We start from the raw sequence: 21,295 nt of genomic DNA, 5'->3' as shown, positions 1-21,295 counted from the left end.
ATGTTTGGGACAGAAAGACACTTCCCTGGGTCCTTTCTGGTTTGTACCCAGTGAGGCAGAGACCCTCAGGAGCATTTCAGGGCTTATGTTCACTCATTCATCCAACAGACATTTTGGAGTGTGTGCCACGTGCCAAGCGCTGGCTCCGCCCACCTCTGCCTGAACCCATGGGCGGTGGTCAGGGCTGGCAGTGAGCAGTTCTGAGATGGTTGGGGGGATGCAAGACACAGTGGAGCATGGGGTGGAGACTACCTGCTGGACAGTGGTCTCCCCCTGCTTCCAAGCTGTCCATAAAGTCATGAGCTCTGGAATGCACACACCACACTTTGCAGATGAGGAGGGGAGCGTTTCCTAAAGTGTTACTAAAAAACCTGTAGCAGTTCCTGCATTCTAGGGTAAAAACAACTCTGCTTTGAGTGGGACCCCTTGGTGAGCCTATTTAGTCTTGTAGATATAAGGCATGTACCCACTGTTGGAGGGGAGATCCCAAGGGAAAGTCATTTGAATGCAAATGTTTCTGAGATGTTAAATACTGGTCTCTTGTTTGTGTTCTTATTTTTTTTTAGTGTTTATTCCTTTTTGCTTTGGGGGGGATGGGTGAGTGGGGACAGTGGTGGCATTGGTTCGCTTGGCATATCACAGGGAACAGAGAACAGAAACGTGCTGTGTTCCTTAATTAGGGAGGCCCAGTCTAAGTGACACATGGCCCGGCAGGTGCTACGTACAACCCAGATGTTTTACTTAATGATGGAAAGATGGACTTCGGGAAACCCTGAGTAACCTCTGCAGAGATTATTGTGATGACAAAGGGATCTGGTTTTGCTGGCCAGGAGTGGGAGATAACGAGGGGAAAATATACCAGTCAGGCGTGCCAACTGACACAAGGGGAATGAACCCCATCCCTGGGGCAGCAGGCCAGAGGCTGAGGGGAGAACCAGACAGAGGGGACCCTCTATTGACACTGGGAGTAGGGATGAACTGCTCCCCAGTTCCTAGTTTCATGTGTTTGTCTTATGCTTATAATCACCTTTTGTTAGCCACAAGCCTCCTGCTTGCTGTGTGTGGGGCGGATAAAGGAAGGGGCCAGTGTGCATGGCTTTTAGCACCCGAGAGGGCTGCAGCTACGGGGAGAAGAGGTTCAGGGACCCCCAGAGGGAGTCCACTGGGAGCAAGCAGACCAGAGTTTCTGTGTGGGAGTCCTCTGGAATCTTCTGGGACAGAACAGGATTTCCTGCAGTCAGGCGGGAGGGGAGCTTGTTCAAAAAAGGAAAGATTTTAAAGGGAATCATGACTTTTGATTCTGCAGGACTGGGATTTTTATGTCACACGTAGTCAAGCACAGCACAGGGGAGGGGGTGTTGGATGCATGGCATGCTGATGCTAATAGACCATTCTGACCCTGCACTGTGCCTACTGACACTTCTTTTATCACTTTAGCCGAACAATACAAACTCTAAGAATGCTTTCTGAGCCACTCAAAGTTCTGTTCTCTTTTTTTTTTGCTTGTTGACATTTTTTTTCACACACACACAGTGTATTTTATTTTTACAAGAGATAAATAGACTGACACTAAGCATTGTACATGGATGACCACAACAAAAACAACAATGATTGCAATTACCAAACCTGAAACACACTCATACTATGTCATAATATTGACATTCAGTCCAGTAATCCTCCACTGTAACAGCTCCTTTACTTTGCAGTGAAAATTGATTTGTATATTCTTTGCCTCTGAGTCCTTGTGGGATTTTTTTTTTTAAATTCAGACAGAAAGTCACAAAAATTATACTTATCCTCATCAGTTCACTCAGTCCCATGTAATTAAATTTTTTTTTCATCTTGATCTTTTGTTAGCACTTTTTTGAGTTCATCAGTTTTTCATTAGAGTTCTGAAAATGCTTATTCATTCAGTTCAGCAGTACAGTCAGTTACCAGAAACCTGTACTTGTCAGAGTCAAAGTTCTGTTCTCTTGAAGTGTCTGTTCCCAGTGCTTTTGAAGCCCACCAGCCCATCGTTAACTGGGCAGATACTTTAACCAGAAGACAACTATTTATGGACCACATGATGTTTCTTGGTGCAAAGTGGTTCGTTGTTTTTTTTTTTTTTTCTTCTTCTTTTTGTTTGATTATGGTGGGTATTAAAAAAGATATATTCGGTTTGCTAGGTTAAATATAAAAAGACTTAATTTTTTCTGTGTGTTTTCAGAAAGATTGCTTAAAGTTCAACTTCAAAGTTAAAGCATATTTGAGTTTGTAGTAACATGGGGGGGTGCCTTGTAAATGAGTAATTTGGGGTTCTTCCAGTTCCATTTCAAAAGAAGGGCGTTTGAAAAGAAATCAATGGAGGCCACAGGTTTCTGGCATTTCCATCTTGATGCAGGATGTCTCCCCCAACCTTTGCTTGATCCTGCGAGCCGTGAGAGCGTGGTGGCAGGGAGAGATCTGAGTTGGAAAGACAAGGGAGGTCTGGCTGGCTTTAGTGGATTTTCCAGAGCCCTGGCTTCTGCACTTTGCATGAGCGTCAGAACCCTCCCTTTAGGCATAATATCATCGAGCTGCCTGATGAGTGAAACGGGAAAAATGGAGCAGCTCTGGGTTAGGCAGGGCCCAGAGCTTCACTTGGGCAGCCTGGGGGGCGTGTGCTAGACCCGAAGCCCTGGCGGACAGGCTCCGCCAACAGTTGAGGGGAATAAAGTAATAATGACAAGGACAGCAGTGACATTCGCGGAGCGTTCACGCTGTTCCAGGCACTGTTTCTTTCTTTTTTTAAAATTTATAGTAAATTTTATTAAAAAATTTTTTTTAATGTAATTTTTATTTTATATTGGGGTATAGTTGATTTACAATGTTGTGTTAGTTTCAGATGTACAGCAAAGTGGTTCAGTTATATGTATACATATACCCATTATTTTTCAGATCCTTTTCCCATATAGGTCATTACAAAGTATTGAGTAGAGTTCCTTGTGCTATACAGTAGTTCCTTGTTGATTATCTATTTTATATATAGTAGCGTGTATATGTTAATCCCAGCCTCCTAATTTATCCCTGTGCTGTTTTAAATACTTCTGGATGACCTTCAGTCACCCTGTGGCTCTATGTGTTCATTATCTCCATTACAGACTTGGCCCCCGTGAACAAGTAGCACCCACTCACCCAGCTTTACACAGTGCTCCAACTGGGTAAATGTTTATAGCAGTCATGTCTCCACTTGGCAAAATAAGGACTTTAAAATCAAGAGCTGCTTTATCATGAACCCAGAGATAAGTACCGGAAGAGGGTATTTAAGGCCCGAAGATGCATAATTGAAAAGGGAAATGTGGGCAGGGAGAAAGGGCTAGTCATCCACGGGGCTCACAGCAGAGGCAGAATTAATTGCATATAATCCTAATACCAGACCTTGGCTTTTGGGTGAATAGTAATAGATATTCATGAGTAGGATAAGCTTTCGAGCTGACCTATGATACCTTTGGGACAGAAAGCCCCTGCAGGGTACAGACACTGAATTGTGATTACCCAAATGCAGTGTCTCTCACAGGGCTGAAGCAACAAGGTGTGTCCTCTTTACCGGGAGGTGGTGGGAAAAAACTCGATCCCGGGAGGAACTCGGGAGCCATGGATCATCAGAACCGCTTTGGTGCGAATCCACTTCCAGGATTGATGCTGCACAGGGCCACCCACCAGTGGCTGCAGCAGAACTTGCCCGGACGCTGAAACCCATCGGGAGGGCAGCTCTGGCGTCTCAGGGATCCCGTCTGGCACGTTGTAGCGGGAGCAGCCTTCACCACCATCTCGGCTCGGGGATAAAACGAGAAGTTTCAGTATTTCTCACTCACATGCAGACACTGAGGGTTCTGTTCCTCCATTCCTCTCTGCCCCATAGGTGGCAGCCCTGGGGCTTCGCAGGGCAATAGGAAAACAGTGCTCTAAACTGATGAAACTGCCTTTTGGGGGCTCACACTCAGGACTTCTACTCTGCAAGGCTGGGCTCCGGAAGGGTGGGGCGGGAGAGGCTCCCTGAGCCTTGTCTGTTTAAGGGCATTACCCAGACCCCAAACACGAGGACCCGGCCAGATATATAATATTAAGAAAAGTGTGGAAAGAAGGATATTTGGCATGGTTGAGCTGTCACCCTCCAAATACAGGGAAATAACCTGTGAGAGATGTGTTGAAGTCTCACCTCTGGATATTCCCTGAGCCACAAGTAGACCTGTGTTAGGACGCTCTTAGTTTCAAGGGACAGAATACTCAACAACAAAATTGCTTAAGCAAAGTGACGAACTTACTGGCTTAAGTGACTGTCAAATCCTGGAACAGAAAAGAGTACATCTGGATTTAGGCCTCATAACATCAGCGTCAAAATACCCTGATGGGCCAGTTCTCCAGAACTGTGTGATTATTGTGGATTAGGAAGTGAAGGAGCCAGGCGGGCAGAAACAGCAAATGACCACAGTACACCTTATGATCTTACATCTTTGCTCTTCCGCTCCCAGTAGGACCCCAAACATGACCTAGTGCACAGAAGCTGATCGTTCTGTCCAGACTCATGGCTGGGATTCCTTAGAGAAGCTTTACATGTAGTGAGATACACGGGTAGCACTTGTTAACAGATTTCCCCCCTTAGGTTATTCCATAGGAAATGTGTGTTTTGGGGTATACAGTTTTTGTGGTTTTAGTTCAATTCAGCATCGTAGAGAATCTATGGTTACAGATCGGGCTCCGTGGAAAACAGAGACTCTGAGGTGGAGGTTCGTGGGCAGGAAGCTTACTGGGGAAAGTAGAGGAAGCAGGCTGGGGCGGAGGGAGAAGCTGAACTGTGATGTAGTCCCAGCAGAGGCCCAAGCCAGCCTAAAGGGAGCTCTGGGGCTGGGATGGCCTTACAGAGTGGTCCTGCGTTGAGGCAAGAGGGCAGTCCTCTCCACCTCTCCATTTATTAGTGTGTGGCTGCTAGCTGCCAAGGATGCGGGGGTGACCTTCCAAGAGAGGGACTCAGCTGGGAGCTGTCAACCACCACCAATCCTAGCAGTTGGGGGAATTTGCCCCTCAGACCTAAAGACGGGGAACCGGGCAGCACACACTTTTCACCGCACCTACTGTTTTCTGGGCAGTGTGTCAGTTTCTGGAGATTCAGTGATAGAGACTCCTTGAGAAATTCAGCCTCTGGAAGAGACACCCACAGGAGAGAAAACCACAGGGTTGCCTGCCCTCACATATGCTATCAATGGGATCCTGTCGGCAAATGTGAAAATGATTTCCATGTTAGGGGTGTTTGGATTTTACTCACTAATGTAAAAGTTGCAGATGGGACTTTCTTTACAGCCAGGTAACTAGTTTGTGCAAAAGTGTAACTTAGAAAAAAGGAATATAACTTCACCTCTACTTGGAGTCCCAATTCTGTCTGATGGCAGACAGCACTGGTAAACTCAGTCATTTCAGGTTTAAATTGAGCCATTTCAGAATATTTTCTTCTCTTTCTTTTGCTCAAGAATGGTACCTAAGTGACACGGGAGGAGGCTGGAGTCCAGTCTTCTACTCCCCTCTGTCCTATGCTTGCATCTGCCCCAATTGAACTTATCCTGTCTCGGTCTGTGACTGTCCCTCTGACCCAGCATCTTGCTGAGGAACTTGCAGGTTTGTTCCTTTCCCAAAGGTGCAGTTCATACCACTTTCCAGTAGGGCGCACCCTCCTCAAGACTCTGAAACTCTTCAAGCCATCAGCCCCCAGCCCCCTTTTAAAAAATGGAAATATAGTTGACGTGCATATTATGTTAGTTTCAGGTATGCTACACAGTGATTTGACATTTGCATACATTATGAACTGATCACCACGATGTCTAGTAACCATCTGTCCCCATACCAAGTTAAATATAATATTATGGACTGTACTCCTTAATGCTGTACATTACATCCTTGTGGCTTATTTTATAACTGGAGGTTTGTACCTCTTAATCCGCTTCACTTATTTCAAGCCATCAGTTCTTAGCTTTAGCTGTTCTCTTGGCCTGTTTGGAGGCCTTGAGAGTCTTGGGTCTGTCGTCACGCCCTTTCTGATATATAGTTGCCTTTACTCTGCTGCTTCCTTATCTTGGGGCAGGGGAACATCCAGACTAGAATGCAGGGGATTTCCCTGGTGGTCCAGTGGTTAGGATTCGGCGCTTTCACTGCAGTGGCCTTGGGTTCAATCCCTGGTCAGGGAACTAAGATCCCACAAACCACATGGTGTGGCCAAAAAAAAAAAAAAAAAAAAATTCCAGACTAGAATGCAGTCAGCTGACAAAAGCCTCCCTTGGGAGCGGGGCACAGATTCCTTCCGCTCTCATTTCCCTAATTTGAGGGGGACAGAACCTGGCGTACATGTCACCTGGAATGGGTCATATTTTAAGCACTTTATCCTCTATGTCAAAATTATTTTTGGTAATAGTCATGAAATGAAACAAATAATAGTAATAGCCAGAATAAAATATATAGTGAAAAAAATTTTTAAACTTCGTATACATAACCATGCAACAAAAACAACAGAATAAAGTAAAAAAAAATTACAAAGCACAACTATTTACTCAAAAGTTTTAATTCTACCTTACAGCTTGAACTTTAGTTCTTTAGCTACAGCCTTATATAATAACATTTTATGTAAATAACTGTCCAGTAAGCAAATTAAAAAAAAAAGGAAACATGACCAAAAGGTACAATCTAGGCAACTATTAAATTGTACCACTGATACAATATTTTGTTTTCTTAATTTTTCTCTTTAGTTTTAAATGAGTTAATCACTTAAAAACTGTAAAATTCAATGTAAAAATATTATTCAAATTCAGTAAAATATTTCATATGCAAAATGATATGTTCACTCACCGAACAAAAATTTACATCTCACAGTTTTTGTTTTACTGTTTTAAATTTTAAACACAGATAAAACTTCAAGTTGTCACATAAAATGACATAGTCAAAGTCATTCAAGTTCAGGTTCTCTATCTTTCCAATCACTATGCTTTCATTGTTTATTTTGAATCCTCTATTTAAAGTCAGGAATATGTCATACCACAGGGACTGCAGACATTCTTATGTCTGCAAAGTGAGCTGGTATGATTCTGAATCCTCACGAACTTGTTCTTGAAATGAATGTGTGTAGCTGGGCCCACAGATGCCTGAAACCAACTGGAAAACTGGGAGTTCTCCAAATCAATGTCCATGTAGGGTACAATATTTATTAAGTGATAAGTAACAAAATGTGCTAATTTGAAGCCTGCAGATATATTATTAAAACTTAACAGTAGGGACTTCCCTGGTGGCACAGTGGTTAAGAGACCGCCTGCCAATGCAGGGGACACGGGTTCGATCCCTGGTCCAGGAAGATACCACATGCCTCAGAGCAGCTAAGCCCGTGAGCCACAGCTACTGAGCCTGAGCACCACAACTACTGAAGCCTGCGCCCTAGAGCCTGTGCTCTGCAACAAGAGAAGCCACTGCAATGAGAAGTCCGCGCACCGCAACGAAGAGTAGCCCCCTGCCTCGCCGCAACTAGAGAAAGCCCGCGGGCAGCAAGGAAGACCCAATGCAGCCAAAAATAAATAAATAAATAAATAAAAACAAAAAACAACAGTAATCACATCAATTATTTAGAACTTAGACCAACAAAATACTGTTTTTGGTTGGTTAGAAGGAGCTTATCATTTACATGAAAGTCACCGATGCTCGGTGATAATAAAACAGAGACTGACTTTGGGTTAAGTTTTATTATTGTTTTCAAATTCTCTATGTAAATGCACCTCCTTTGTTTCCTACTGAGTGGGTGAGTTCATTGTCTCCGTTGTGGAGGGTGGGGTGTGTACCCTGACCAAAGTTCTTTATCAGCTCCTACTCTCTCTCTCAATTTTTTTTTTTTTGAGTCTTAAAAGCTCCTACCCTCTTGTTTCCTCTCAGACACTCCTTCTCCAGCTTAGAAGATCTTTGGCTAGTTTTGGGGTTGAGGGAATGACATAGAGGACAGGATTTGCTAAATACAATGCCTTCCTAAATCTTTCTTACACTTGGACAAAGATTTTTGAACCCAAAGTAAAAAATTTGCTCACTTCACCTTGACAGTCTCCCTCCTATGACATGGTCACTTGCTTTTAGGTTTAATAATTCATTTCTAAATGGTTCTGAAGAACCTAGGGGCAGGACAGGAATAAAGACGCAGACGTAGAGAATGGACTTGAGGACACAGGGAGGGGGAAGGGTAAGATGAAGTGAGAGAGTGGCATTGACATATATTCACTACCAAATGTAAAATAGATAGCTAGTGGGAAGCAGCCGCTTAGCACAGGGAGATCAGCTCAGTGCTTTGTGACCACCTAGAGGGGTGGGATAGGGAGGGTGGGAGGGAGACGCAAGAGGGAGGGGATATGGGGATATATGTATACATATAGCAGATTCACTTTGTTATACAGCAGCAACTAACACAACAATATAAAGCAATTATACTCCAATAAAGATGTTAAAAAAAATTCATTTCTAGCTAGTTGACCTGAAAAGAAAGGTCTTAGGTAGGATGATCATAAAAATGAAACAGGCACTTTCGGTAGTAAAAGGAGACACTCTGAATAATTATTCCAAGATAACAGGTGTAGGCTGGGCAAACCAGGATGTATCCACCCTAGTGCATAAGTGAAGAAGTTAAATGGAGGGGTGTGTGTGTGTGTGTGTGTGTGTGCATTTGGGGCTGGAGAAAACATAAGACATAGTGGTTATTACTTAAAAATGTTATCTTGTTTCATGTAAAAATATAATATACAGCATAGATAAATACCCCAGGCCTTTAAGATACATTTTTGATGATATAATTCTAGCATTGCATATATTATTTTAAATTATGTTCTTTCCCTTTGCACTAAATACAGAGTCTTCTGGCTTAAGCCAAAGTATCACCTAATGTAACCAAAAAAAAGGTTTCTAGTTTTTAAGAATGCCAGATAATTTTTTTCTTCTCCTCAGCAATCATTTTCTGAGACCGTATGTTTCTTTTTTACTAAAAAAATGTGGTGCTTTCATTTTTACATTTTCCAGTTATTTTGTAAAATTATTTGCTGCTTTCCCGGCATTGCTCAGAAAAGTCATTAACTATTCTTTAATAAATCAGTTCCTGATGTAACTCAACCTGGAGTTCACTACCGGGATTTGCCCCTGTGTGAAGCAACTGGATTCCAAATTCCAACTCTTGTCATTCAGAGCATTTGTTCTTGTGCCCTTCAACTGGGGACCGTATTTTAAGTTATACTTGAAATCACATTGTTTTCTCTGTCTTTGGCCTCCTTTGGGACTTTAGGTCCTGCTGCTCTAGAGGGTGACTGCTCGTGCTCTTGAGGTGCTTTGAAGGTCTAGCCAAGAAAGTTTTGAGCCTATGAATGGTCTAGATTTTAAGGCAGACCACCCCCCAAATAAATTCCAAATTTAGTGAAATCCATCCAGCAGTTTTGTGTGATGTTTTTATATACAGACAGAAGGTAGCTTTTGTTTATACAGATAAAAGTGTCAAATACATCAAGTATAAGTGCCCAAACTCTGCTATGTAGTCAGAGATGGTGGTGCTGCCACAATGGAACCGTTAATCTGGTGGGCAATATAACTGCTCGGTAGCTGCAAATGTTTATCCATTGGTGTATGAAGAGCAGCCCATCAAAGGTGCGTTAATGTACTAACACATAGAGATGAAGATTGTATGAAACTCAAGTGCATGGAAGACGAAGCTGTTCCTTGCCCCGGTCAATGCAGTATCACAATAGCTACCCAGAAATGCATTAGTCTTCCAAAAGGCAGGAAGTGAGAGAAGGGCACTTCTTCAGAGAAGAGCCTATTCCCTGCCTACTGATAAAAGAGCCATTTATTCATGGCCATGGATGAATACATTTGAACTAAACTGACCATCTTAAATGGGGTATCTCTGCCCTTGGATTAATCTTTCACAGCTAGGGTCGACTGGATGTGAAATATGTATGAGGTTGCTGGAGAATCTTTCTGAGCAAACATTTCTGTCCTGGGAATTTGAAACTCGGCTGAAGAGATGCACAGAAGGGAAATTGTTGGGCTGAGTCATTTTAATGGCTTCAGAGTACAAGTTCCAGATTCCTGCTGCCCGGGCTCCAGAGGTACCCTCATCCCTGCCTTTCTGAGACCTGTTTCTTCAAATCTTCTTTTGATTTTCTAAGCTGCCTCAATATCCTTTCAAGAACCCTCCTTTTGTTGCGTAAGCTAGCTGGCTCTATTGCTTGAAGTTTGAAGAGCCACCTCCACCCACCAAAAAAATCAGAAACCCTGTTTGATTGTCAGGAATTGTTTTTCAGGCTAAGATGGGTCAAAAGTCAGTGAGACTTCCGTTCCTTACTACTGGATGGGAAAACTGTAGCCTGTGACACACGGTGGGGAATCAGTTTGTGGTTGTCTGTTCTATGTCTTCGGTGAGAAAGAAGGTGCTGTCTAGACCAGAGGTAAAGAGGATGAGGAATGGGAGACTCTGGGTTGGGGTAGTGGCTTCTAGCTGCTCTGCATACCTTAAAATGGAGCTCAACAGAGCCAAACCTTGACATCATTGGTCCGGCATATGAAGCTCAGAGCATTGCCTGAGCCCCCGAATAGCCTCTTAACCACTGCGAGATAATTGAAGGGAGGAGACCTTGGTGTTGTGCGTCAGGACTCTCCTCTCACTGGAGAGTCAAGTTTTAGTTACCACAAGCCCTCCACCCCCCCACCAAACTTTAGGGGCTCCAAAAAAAGCCCAGGGTTCAGGGAGATGGGGTAGGAGAAATACGGCCCCTCTTTATCCATTGCTGGTCCTCCTTTTGCTGGAGGGTGGGTGCAGGTCCCCAGTGCCAATAGGCTAGAGGAAGGATTCCAAAATCCTTTGATGTTGCCAGCTCCAGCGTTATTGAGGTAGAACAAGCTCCTCAAACTGGCTGCTACCAACGTCTCCAGCGGGAGTCCCATTTCCCTTCTGCCTCTCCAGGGGGTTCTCCAAGATCAGCCAGTGGGTCTGACCCAGGCTCCTTTCAAACTACTACCTCTGTGCTAGGACTTGGAGCTTGTGAGATTTTGCGTGCCCCATTTAAGAGTGGACTCTGTTTCCTGCAGCTCTCTGGCTCTCCTGAATATAATCCCGCTGGTTTTCAAGTGAGACTTTCTGGGGTCTTGTCTTCCTGGTGCAGCACCCTTGGGCTGGGGAGCGTGATGTGGGGCTTGGACCCCTCACTCCTTGGGGAGGACCTCTACACTTGTGATAGTCCTCCCATTTGTGGGTCACTGACCTGGGGGTCTGGATCATGACAATATCGTGTCTCTGTCCCTCCTCCTGTCTCATTGTGGTTTCTTCTTTATGTCTTTAGTTGTGGAAAATCTTTTCTGCTAGTTCTCATAGATAGCTGTTCTGTAAGTAGTAATTTTGGTGTGTCCATGGTAAGAGGTGAGTTTTGGGTCTTTCTACTCCACCATATTGGTCACCTGCCAAATCATTGAATATTGAATTTAGGAATAGGAAAAGGGAAAAAATCAAACTGACTCCTAGATTTCTTTCTTCTGCATCAGAATGACATTCTCTAAATACAGAATACAAGAAGGGCAGATTTATGCTTTCCTTCTATTATTTTCTTGGTGATGTTTAGGTAGGGTTTTCTAGTTGGTATTTGAAATAAACGTTTAGACAAACTAGAGGGTCTAGGCTGTAGACATAGCAGGTACAGGTGCACACTAAGGCCCTATCAGTGTCAGGAGTACCAAAGAAGGTCATGTCAAAGGAGAAGAGAAGAGGGCTAAGGATAAGCTCTTGGAACTCTGATTTTAAGTAGAGCATTGAGAAGAGAGAGCCAGCAAAGTAGATATTAAGAGTGGCTAGACAAACTACAAGAGAAAAAGAAATGTATCTTGCTACTATCTCCTTCTGCTATTCTACCTCTTGCTACCACTTGCTCCTCTTGTTTATCTCTGTAAATGGTACTCCCCTTCACCCAGTTACCCAAGTCAAAGCCTTTACAATACGCTTTGACTCTCCTTTATACTCACTCAAGGCTCAGTCAGTTCCACATCCAGTGAATCCTACTTACTAAACATCTTTCCATCATCACAATAAGACCAGAGAGAAAATTGTGGTGTTGCCTGACTTCATATGGTTCTAGCCAAAACTGAAGAAATGATATTCATGTTAATTTGGGCTGCTTCACTGCAGACCCATGAACACTTTAGTATTTGTCTCGGCTTGGTTTCCTGGAAAAGAAGTTCTGAGGCACAAATGTGCACACAGGAGGTTTATTACAGTGTACTCTTAGAATTACATTCCATAAGTACGTGATGGAAGCCTGATTGTTGAGAGGTACATGTTGAATCATGATAGAAAATCCATTTCATGCGCAAGTGTGGAGATGGAATGGCCCTTCAGAAGTGTCTGGAATTAAGCCATAGTGGGAACCTTTGTAACCCCACATTGACTAGTCAATAGATACAGGCTGCCCCTCACTGGAGGGATGTAACCTTGGGAAATGTAGTTCCCTTTGACCAAGGGCAATTCTTTCGGAAGCTATGAGCCATCACTTGCCCAAACTCACAGCAATGGGGGATTAGTATTTTGGTCCTTAAAGGGAGATTTGGGTGGTACATCAAAGCTATCACAGTTTCCATTACAGTCCACGATTTGTGCCACACAGATCCACTTGACTTGTATGAATTCATCTCACCAGGGAACAGCTCCTTCAGGGAAAACTTATAAGAGAGAGTTAGAGTGGTGATCTACACACAGATCCCACCATTGTAGCTGGTCTCAGTGTTGCAAATGTTACTTATCATCTCTCTCCTGCAAGATCCATTCTAGATATCTCTTGGTCTCCTGGTCTGGTCTGCACACCAGGAGGAATGACACAAATCCAATCCCTGAGGCATCAGAGGTCCTATTCACCATGGCTTTTTCAGGTCCTGGCAAATTCTTATGTCCCCTTATTGTCAAAATCATGCAAGGTAGTACCAAGAGATGTCCCAATGGAACACTGATAGCAGAGAAAAGTGATGTCAGGCACACTGGGAAGATCAGCTCTACTTCCTGCTGCTGATCAGGGTCTGTTAATCTAGTCAGATTGGTGACTCCCTTCTAGAAATCTGATGTGAATTAAGGTAGGCATAGCTTAATGTTTGAGGCTCTCCCTGTGTCTCCTGGTGGAAATGTTCCCATTCTGTATACCAGGATCTCTGTACTCAGAGACCCTTGATTTGCAGTGAGAGAAAGAACAAACTTCCCAAATGGGGCGCTGAGAGTTTGATAAAATTGAGCCATTTCAACTTCTACCATTTTGTTCTCAGGCTATTTAATTCTACCTATGGGGGAACAGTACACCATATACTGGTCATTGATTTAGAGTATATACTGCATCCTGAAAAAAGTTTCCCATTTTAGCAGAGTATCATCTCCTAACTGAAGTCTCAACTGCACTTTCACAAGGCTGCTCCATTGCTCTTGGGATTGGCATCTTCTAGGTAGTAGAGTGTGTGACAGAACCAGGGGATCCCATGGTTGTGAATCCACTGCCATGCTCTTTTCCTTCCACGTCTGTTGGTTCAATGAAATGTTATGAAGAATCCTGTTTGGTTGACCATACATTCTCAATGCCTTTGGATAGTTGAGGACTGGTTGAGGGCATGAAGGCAAAAAAGAGAAATCTTTGCCCAGAATATATGTTAATTTTATTCAAGATGACCTCTACCCCTTTGGAAATGAAAGGGATCTAATGTAATCAATTTGTCATCAAGGTGCTCGTTGGTCTCCTTGAGGAATTGTGCCATATTGGTGACACAGCGCTTATCTCTATTGCTTGCAGTTTAGACATTTGGCAGCAATGACAGCTAGTTCAGAGGTAGTGGGTGGGATCCCATGCCATGGGACCTGTACCTAACCTCAATCCCTGCCTCCAATCAGAAGCCAATTTTGCTTACACTGGAGAGGCTGATGACAGACAACGGTGGGCATCAACTCTAAGTCATTTTGGTTATGTCACTGTTTAGTGCCTCGTCTATCCTCTGTGGGCTCTAGTGGGTGATAAATATGATACAAAGACCTTCACAACTCATGCCACTCCCATAGGCGCCTCCACATGCCTCTTGCCCAGGCCTTCTATCCCCCTACTATCCAATCTTTCTGTGTTTAGGCCCAGACTAACAAGCTAAGCCATTTGAAAATCTCTTTAATCCATATATATCTGATGGAAGGCTACTTCTCTTTTTATACAAAGTAGATGATCAGGTGTCATGCCTGAATCTCTGCCCATTTAGAGAAGTTCCTGTAAGCACTGACATTCAAGGTCACCCAGAGTGGGCCAATAGTTCAGAAAACAGTCAGTTTGTGACTTGTATGCATATACCGAGTCATTCCACATGTGAACCTAGCTCAATTATTTTCTTCCGCTGTCTTCTAGTCATGACAGATACCCAGGGGGGCTTGGTGTGAACTGAGATGAAGTGTAATATTAGTAGATAACAGGGACTCTGAACTACACTCTTATGTAACTTATTTGTGTCCTCTGTCCCTGCCTGTGCTTGTCCCTTGCTTCAGAATTCTTGATCCTCAGAAACTGTGAGAGAAAACAAATGTTTCTTGTTTTAAGCTGCTAAATATTGGAGTGATTGTTTTGCAGCAATAGATAACTTCACATTTCTACCAACGTTTATCTTTTTTCTTTTTGATAATAGCCATCCTAACAGGCATGGTTTTGATTTGCATTTCCCTGATGATTAGTAATGTTGAGCACCTTTTCATATCCCTATTAGCCATTTGTATGTTTTCTTTGGAAAAATATCTATTCAGGTCCTTTGCACATTTTTTAATTGGATTTTTTTTTTTTTTGCTATGGTTTCATGAATTCCTCATTTTCAATACAGTTACTGTATTTTTCAGCTCCAGAACCTTTTACAATTTCTATCTCTTGTCCTTATCTTGTTCATATACAGTGTTCCTGATATCTTTCAGTTCTTCGTCCATGTTTTCCTTTAGCTCTTTCAGCATATTTAAGGCAGTTGTTTTAAAGTCCTTGTCTATTATGTCTGAGGCCTATGTTTACAAAGGGATATTTTCTGCTGCCATTTTCTTCCTTTGATTGCACCATATTTTTCTGTTTCTTTGTATACTTTGTTTGGTTGAAAACTGGGCATTTGAAGAAACAGCCACCTCTGCTAATCTTTGTACATTGGCTTTCTGCTGGGAATGTCCATCACTAGTTAGCAGAGTGTGTTTTGAGCCTTAAAATCAGCTCAAGGTGAAGCTTAAGGTCTTCTCAGGTCTTTTCTGAGAATGCATCCTGTGTGGGTCTTCATGTGGCTTTTACAATTCCTCTGTATACACTGCTGCTTTTGAATTTCTTAATTTTGCAAAGAGTCTCACCTCAGCTTCCCCTCGGGGCTTTCATGGTTTATTGTATTTCTCCACCAGTAATCTCTGCCTGAGGCTTCTGTAGATCTGTGGTCCCGCCCAGTTTTTATAACCATTGCCCCTTACTCTTAGTTTCTTTTTTTCAGCCTGAGATCTGAGTTATGCACCTTTTTCTGCCCTGAGCTCTTTGGTGAAACAGAGACCAGTACTTCAGGCAGCCCCCAAATCAGTTAGAACATTGCAAATAAGGTCGTCTTTGCTCCTTCCCGTTCTGCAGAAGGGATTGGGAGCTGGGCTGCTACTTTCCCTGGATTATCACTGTGTTACACTGGGGAAGGGATGGAGTAAAGGTGAGTAAAAATTTCTTACCCTTTTGAATGTACTTTTTCTTGATTGGTGTTCTCTTGGTTGCTGTAGTCCTATGATTGTTTTCCATATCTCCTATAAAATTATTTTAGGCAGTCTCTAGTTTTTTTTTTTTTTTTTTTTTTTTTTAATTAATGTTGCCATGGGGGAATGAGTGCTTTGTGTTTCCTCATTTGCCATCTTTCTCCTTCTTATATTTTGAAGGTCTCTTATTAGGTGTGTAAATGTTTGTAATTGTTAGATGTTCATACTGCATTGAAACTTTTATTAATATATAATGTTCTCTTTTGTCTCTTGTAAACTTTTAGATTTCAAGTCTATTTTTTCTGATACTGGTATAGCCAACCCAGACCCATTTGCATGGAATATCTTTTTCCATCCTTTCACTTTCAACCTATTTGTCTCTTTGGCTCTACAGTGAGAACTATAAATATATCAGCCCCTGCCTTTTTACCCTTGTGTCTTTCCCACATTCCTATAGTTTGTCATGTCTGTGCTTCTTTGTCTCCTGGAAGGCATTTTGCAGGTGAAAAACAGAACTAGCTTGTAAGACTGATTGACTTTGTTTTAAAACTCTGAAGTCCATGGGGATAACTAGAATGTCTCTGGAAGAGGTAATGAAAGAAGGGGAAAGACATTGAGTGTTTGGGAAGGGTAGAAAAATGGGGGAGATTCTGTGGGTTATGGAGGAGAAGGACCCAGTAGTGCCCTGGGGAAACAACAGACCCATAACAGAGTGGCTGCATAAACTGTTGATCAGTAGGCCAGATTCCAGTGCCTGATGTGGCGGTGAATGGCAAGGTGGTAGCAACCAAGTGTGTACAGGGCCAGTATTAACAGATAACTGACAATCAGCTATCTTGTTCTTAACTCATCACTGTGGCATTGCATATGCCCATGAGATCTAGACAGTCCTGGTAGGGAAGGATTATAGAAATAATCCCCCAAACTAACTGACTTGTGATTGACTGTGAACCTAGAGGAAAAGGGAACTTAAAATTATGTTCACCTGTAGAAAATAAAGATGTGAGACCACACCTGTAACTGTGTACTGAGATATATACTGTTACACCTGCTTTAAGCCCATATTTTTCATTTCATCTGTGTACATAGATTGCTTACCACACTCCTTGATAATTACTATGTGCTCAGTCAACGGCTGCTGGATTAATGAAAGTTTATTTTAAAGCTCTTGATAATGATGCCAAACTGTGTTTTTAGCACCCATCTAGCATGAATTATTTTATAATTCCACCATCGATTAATACGTTTCCGTTGAACTGCACTCTCACTAGTCTTGACAATAAACACACTTTAATTTTTGGTCTTTTGAAAATAAAAGTTGATATTTCATTTTAACTTGTAGGTCTTTAATTTCCAGTGGGTTTGTACAGTTCTTCATACATTTATTACCCATGTGGCATTTTTTTCTCTTAAAACTGTTATGTTCTGGCTCTTACCCATTTTTCTATTGACTTATTATCTTTTTTTGGTAGATATTTATGAGAATTCTACATATTAAAATACACTTTGAAAATTTTTTATTTTGTCATTTGTGCTTTCATTTTTGAAACCTTATAATATTTTGAAATTTTAAATATTCCTTGATTAAAACTTTGAATACAGAAACTTATAAAAAAGAAAATAACAATCACTTAAAAGTCCACCATTAAAAGGGAATTGTTGGGGCTTCTCTGGTGGTGCAGTGGTTAAGAATCTGCCTGCCAAGGCAGGAGACATGGGTTCGAGCCCTGGTCAGGGAAGATCCCACATGCTGCAGAGCAACTAAGCCTGTGCGCCACAACTACTGAGCCTGTGCTCTAGAGCCCGTGAGCCACAACTACTGAAGCCCAGGCGCCTGGAGCCCATGCTCCACAAGAAGAGAAGCCACCGCAATGAGAAGCCCACGCACCGCAACGAAGAGTAGCCCCGGCTCACCGCAACTAGAGAAAGCCCGCACGCAGCAACGAAGACCCAACACAGCCAAAAAAAAAAAAAAAAAGTGAATTGTTGGGACTTCCCTGGTGGTGCAGTTGTTAAGAATCTGCCTGCCAATGCAGGGGACACGGGTTCGAGCCCTGGTCTGGGAAGATCCACCATGCTGCAGAGCAACTAAGCCCGCAAGCCACAACTACTGAGCCTGCATGCCACAACTACAGAAGCTTGTGTGCCTAGAGCCCGTGCTCCACAACAAGAGAAGCCACTGCAATGAGAGGCCCATGCACAGCCACGAAGAATAGCCCACCTTGCTGCAACTAAAGAAAGCCTGCGTGCAGCAACGAAGACCCAATGCAGCCAAAAATAAATAAATAAACAAATAAATTTATAAAAAAAGTTAACTGTTTTTATCATTATGGTGACTATTTTTCTAGTTCCTTTGATAAATTGTTAGACTTTTGTCAAGCATAGGCTTTAAGTGAGTATTATTCAACCTACCTGTCTTTAAATTTTTGGCATTTGCTTTACTATTCAGAATTTTTTTTAAACATCTTTATTGGAATATAATTGCTTTACACTGGTGTGTTAGTTTCTGCTTTATAACAAAGTGAATCAGTTATACATATACATATGTCCCCATATCTCTTCCCTCTTGCGTCTCCCTCCCTCCCACCCTCCCTATCCCACCCCTCTAGGTGGTCACAAAGCACCGAGCTGATCTCCCTGTGCTATGCAGCTGCTTCCCAATAGCTATCTATTTTACGTTTGGTAGTGTATATATGTCCATGCCACTCTCTCACTTTGTCCGAGCTTACCCTTCCCCCTCCCTGTATCCTCAAGTCCATTCTCTAGTAGGTCTGCGTCTTTATTCCTGTCTTGCCCCTAGGTTCTTCATAACCTTTTTTTTTTTTTAGATTCCATATATATGTGTTAGCATACAGTATTTGTTTTTCTCTTTCTGACTTACTTCACTCGGCATGACAGACTCTAGGTCCATCCACCTCACTACAAATAACTCAATTTCATTTCTTTTTATGGCTGAGTCATATTCCATTGTATATATGAGACACATCTTCTTTATCCATTCATCTGTTGATGGACACTTAGGTTGCTTCCATGTCCTGGCTATTGTAAATAGAGCTGCAATGAACATTTTGGTACATGACTCTTTTTATATGATTTTCTCAGGGTATATGCCCGGTAGTGGGGTTGCTGGGTCGTATGGTAGTCCTATTTTTAGTTTTTTAAGGAACCTCCATACTGTTCTCCATAGTGGCTGTATCAATTTACATTCCCACCAACAGTGCAAGAGGGTTCCCTTTTCTCCACATGTCTCCAGCATTTATTGTTTGTAGACTTTTTGATGATAGCCATACTGACGGGCGTGAGATGATATCTCATTGTAGTTTTGATTTGCATTTCTCTAATGATTAATGATGTTGAGCATTCTTTCATGTGTTTGTTGGCAATCTGTATATCTTCTTTGGAGAAATGTCTATTTAGGTCTTCTGCCCATTTTTGGATTGGGTTGTTTGTTTTTTTGATATTGAGCTGCATGAGCTGCTTGTAAATTTTGGAGATTAATCCTTTGTCAGTTGCTTCATTTGCAAATATTTTCCCCCATTCTGAGGGTTGTCTTTTCGTCTTGTTTATGGTTTCCTTTGCTGTGCAAAAGCTTTTAAGTTTCATTAGGTCCCATTTGTTTATTTTTGGTTTTATTTCCATTGCTCTAGCAGGTGGGTCAAAAAGGATCTTGCTGTGATTTATGTCATAAAGTGTTCTGCCTATGTTTTCCTATAAGAGTTTGATAGTGTCTGGCATTACATTTAGGTCTTTAATCCATTTTGAGTTTATTTCTGAGTATGATGTTAGGGAGTGTTCTAATTTCATTCTTTTACATGTAGCTGTCCAGTTTTCCCAGCACCACTTATTGAAGAGGCTATCTTTTCTCTGCTGTATATGCTTGCCTCCTTTATCAAAGATAAGGTGACCATATGTGCGTGGGTTTATCTCTGGGCTTTCTATACTGTTCCACTGATCTATATTTCTGTTCTTGTGCCAGTACCATACTGTCCTGTTTACTGTAGCTTTGTATTATAGTCAGAAGACAGGGAGTCTGATTCCTCCAGCTCCGTTTTTCTTTCTCAAGATTGCTTTGGCTATTCGGGGTCTTTTGTGTCTCCATACAAATTATGAAATTTTTTGTTCTAGTTCTGTGAAAAATGTCATTGGTAGTTTGATAGGGATTGTGTTGAATCTGTAGATTGCTTTGGGTAGTATAGTCATTTTCACAATGTTGATTCTTCCAATCCAAGAACATGGTATATCTCTCCATCTATTTGTATCATCTTTAATTTCTTTCATCAGTGTCTTATAGTTTTCTGCATACAGGTCTTTTGTCTCCTTAGGTAGGTTTATTCCTAGATATTTTATTCTTTTTGTTGCAGTGGTAAATGGGAGTGTTTTCTTAATTTCACTTTCATATTTTTCATCATTAGTGTATAGGAATGCAAGAGATTTTTGTGCATTAATTTTGTATCCTGCTACTTTACCAAATTCATTGATTAGCTCTAGTAGTTGTCTGGTAGCATCTTCAGATTCTCTTTGTATAGTATCATGTCATCTGCAAACAGTGACAGCTTTACTTATTCTTTTCTGATTTGGATTCCTTTTATTTCTTTTTCTTCTCTGATTGCTGTGGCTAAAACTTCCAAAACTATGTTGAATAATAGTGGTGAGAATGGGCAACCTTGTCTTTTTCCTGATCTCAGTGGAAATCATTTCAGTTTTTCACCATTGAGGACAATGTTGGCTGTGGGTTTGTCATATATGGCCTTTATTATGTTGAGGAAAGTTCCCTCTATGCCTACTCTCTGGAGGGTTTTTATCATAAATGGGTGTTGAATTTTGTTGAAAGTTTCGCTGCACCCGTTGAGATGATCATATGGTTTTTCTCCTTCAGTTTGTTAATATGGTGTATCACATTGATTGATTTGCGTATATTGAAGAATCCTTGCATTCCTGGGATAAACCCCACTTGATCATGGTGTATGATCCTTTTAATGTGCTGTTGGATTCTGTTTGCTAGTATTTTGTTGAGGATTTTTGCATCTATGTTCATCAGTGATATATGCCTGTAGTTTTCTTTCTTTGTGACATCTTTGTGTGGTTTTGGCATCAGGGTGATGGTGGTATCGAAGAATGAGTTTGGGAGTGTTCCTCCCTCTGCTCTATTTGGAAGAGTTTGAGAAGGGTAGGTGTTAGCTCTTCTTTAAATGTTTGATGGAATTCGCCTATGAAGCCATCTGGTGCTGGGCTTTTGTTTGTTGGAAGCTATTTAATCACAGTTTCAATTTCAGTGCTTGTGATTGGTCTGTTCATATTTTCTATTTCTTCCTGGTTCAGTCTCGGAAGGTTGTGCATTTCTAAGAATTTGTCCATTTCTTCCAGGTTGTCCATTTTATTGGCATAGGGTTGCTTGTAGTTATCTCTCATGATCGTTTGTATTTCTGCAGTGTCCATTGTTACTTCTACTTTTTCATTTCTAATTCTATTGATTTGAGTCTTCTCCCTTTTTTTCTTGATGAATCTGTCTAATGGTTTATCAATTTTGTTTATCTT

The sequence above is a fragment of the Balaenoptera musculus genome, chromosome 8 (genome assembly GCF_009873245.2).
Source record: "Balaenoptera musculus isolate JJ_BM4_2016_0621 chromosome 8, mBalMus1.pri.v3, whole genome shotgun sequence".
In the NCBI taxonomy this organism is placed as follows: Eukaryota; Metazoa; Chordata; class Mammalia; order Artiodactyla; family Balaenopteridae; genus Balaenoptera; species Balaenoptera musculus.
The sequence above is the reverse complement of the archived record's forward strand: the minus strand, read 5'-3'. Positions refer to the sequence as shown.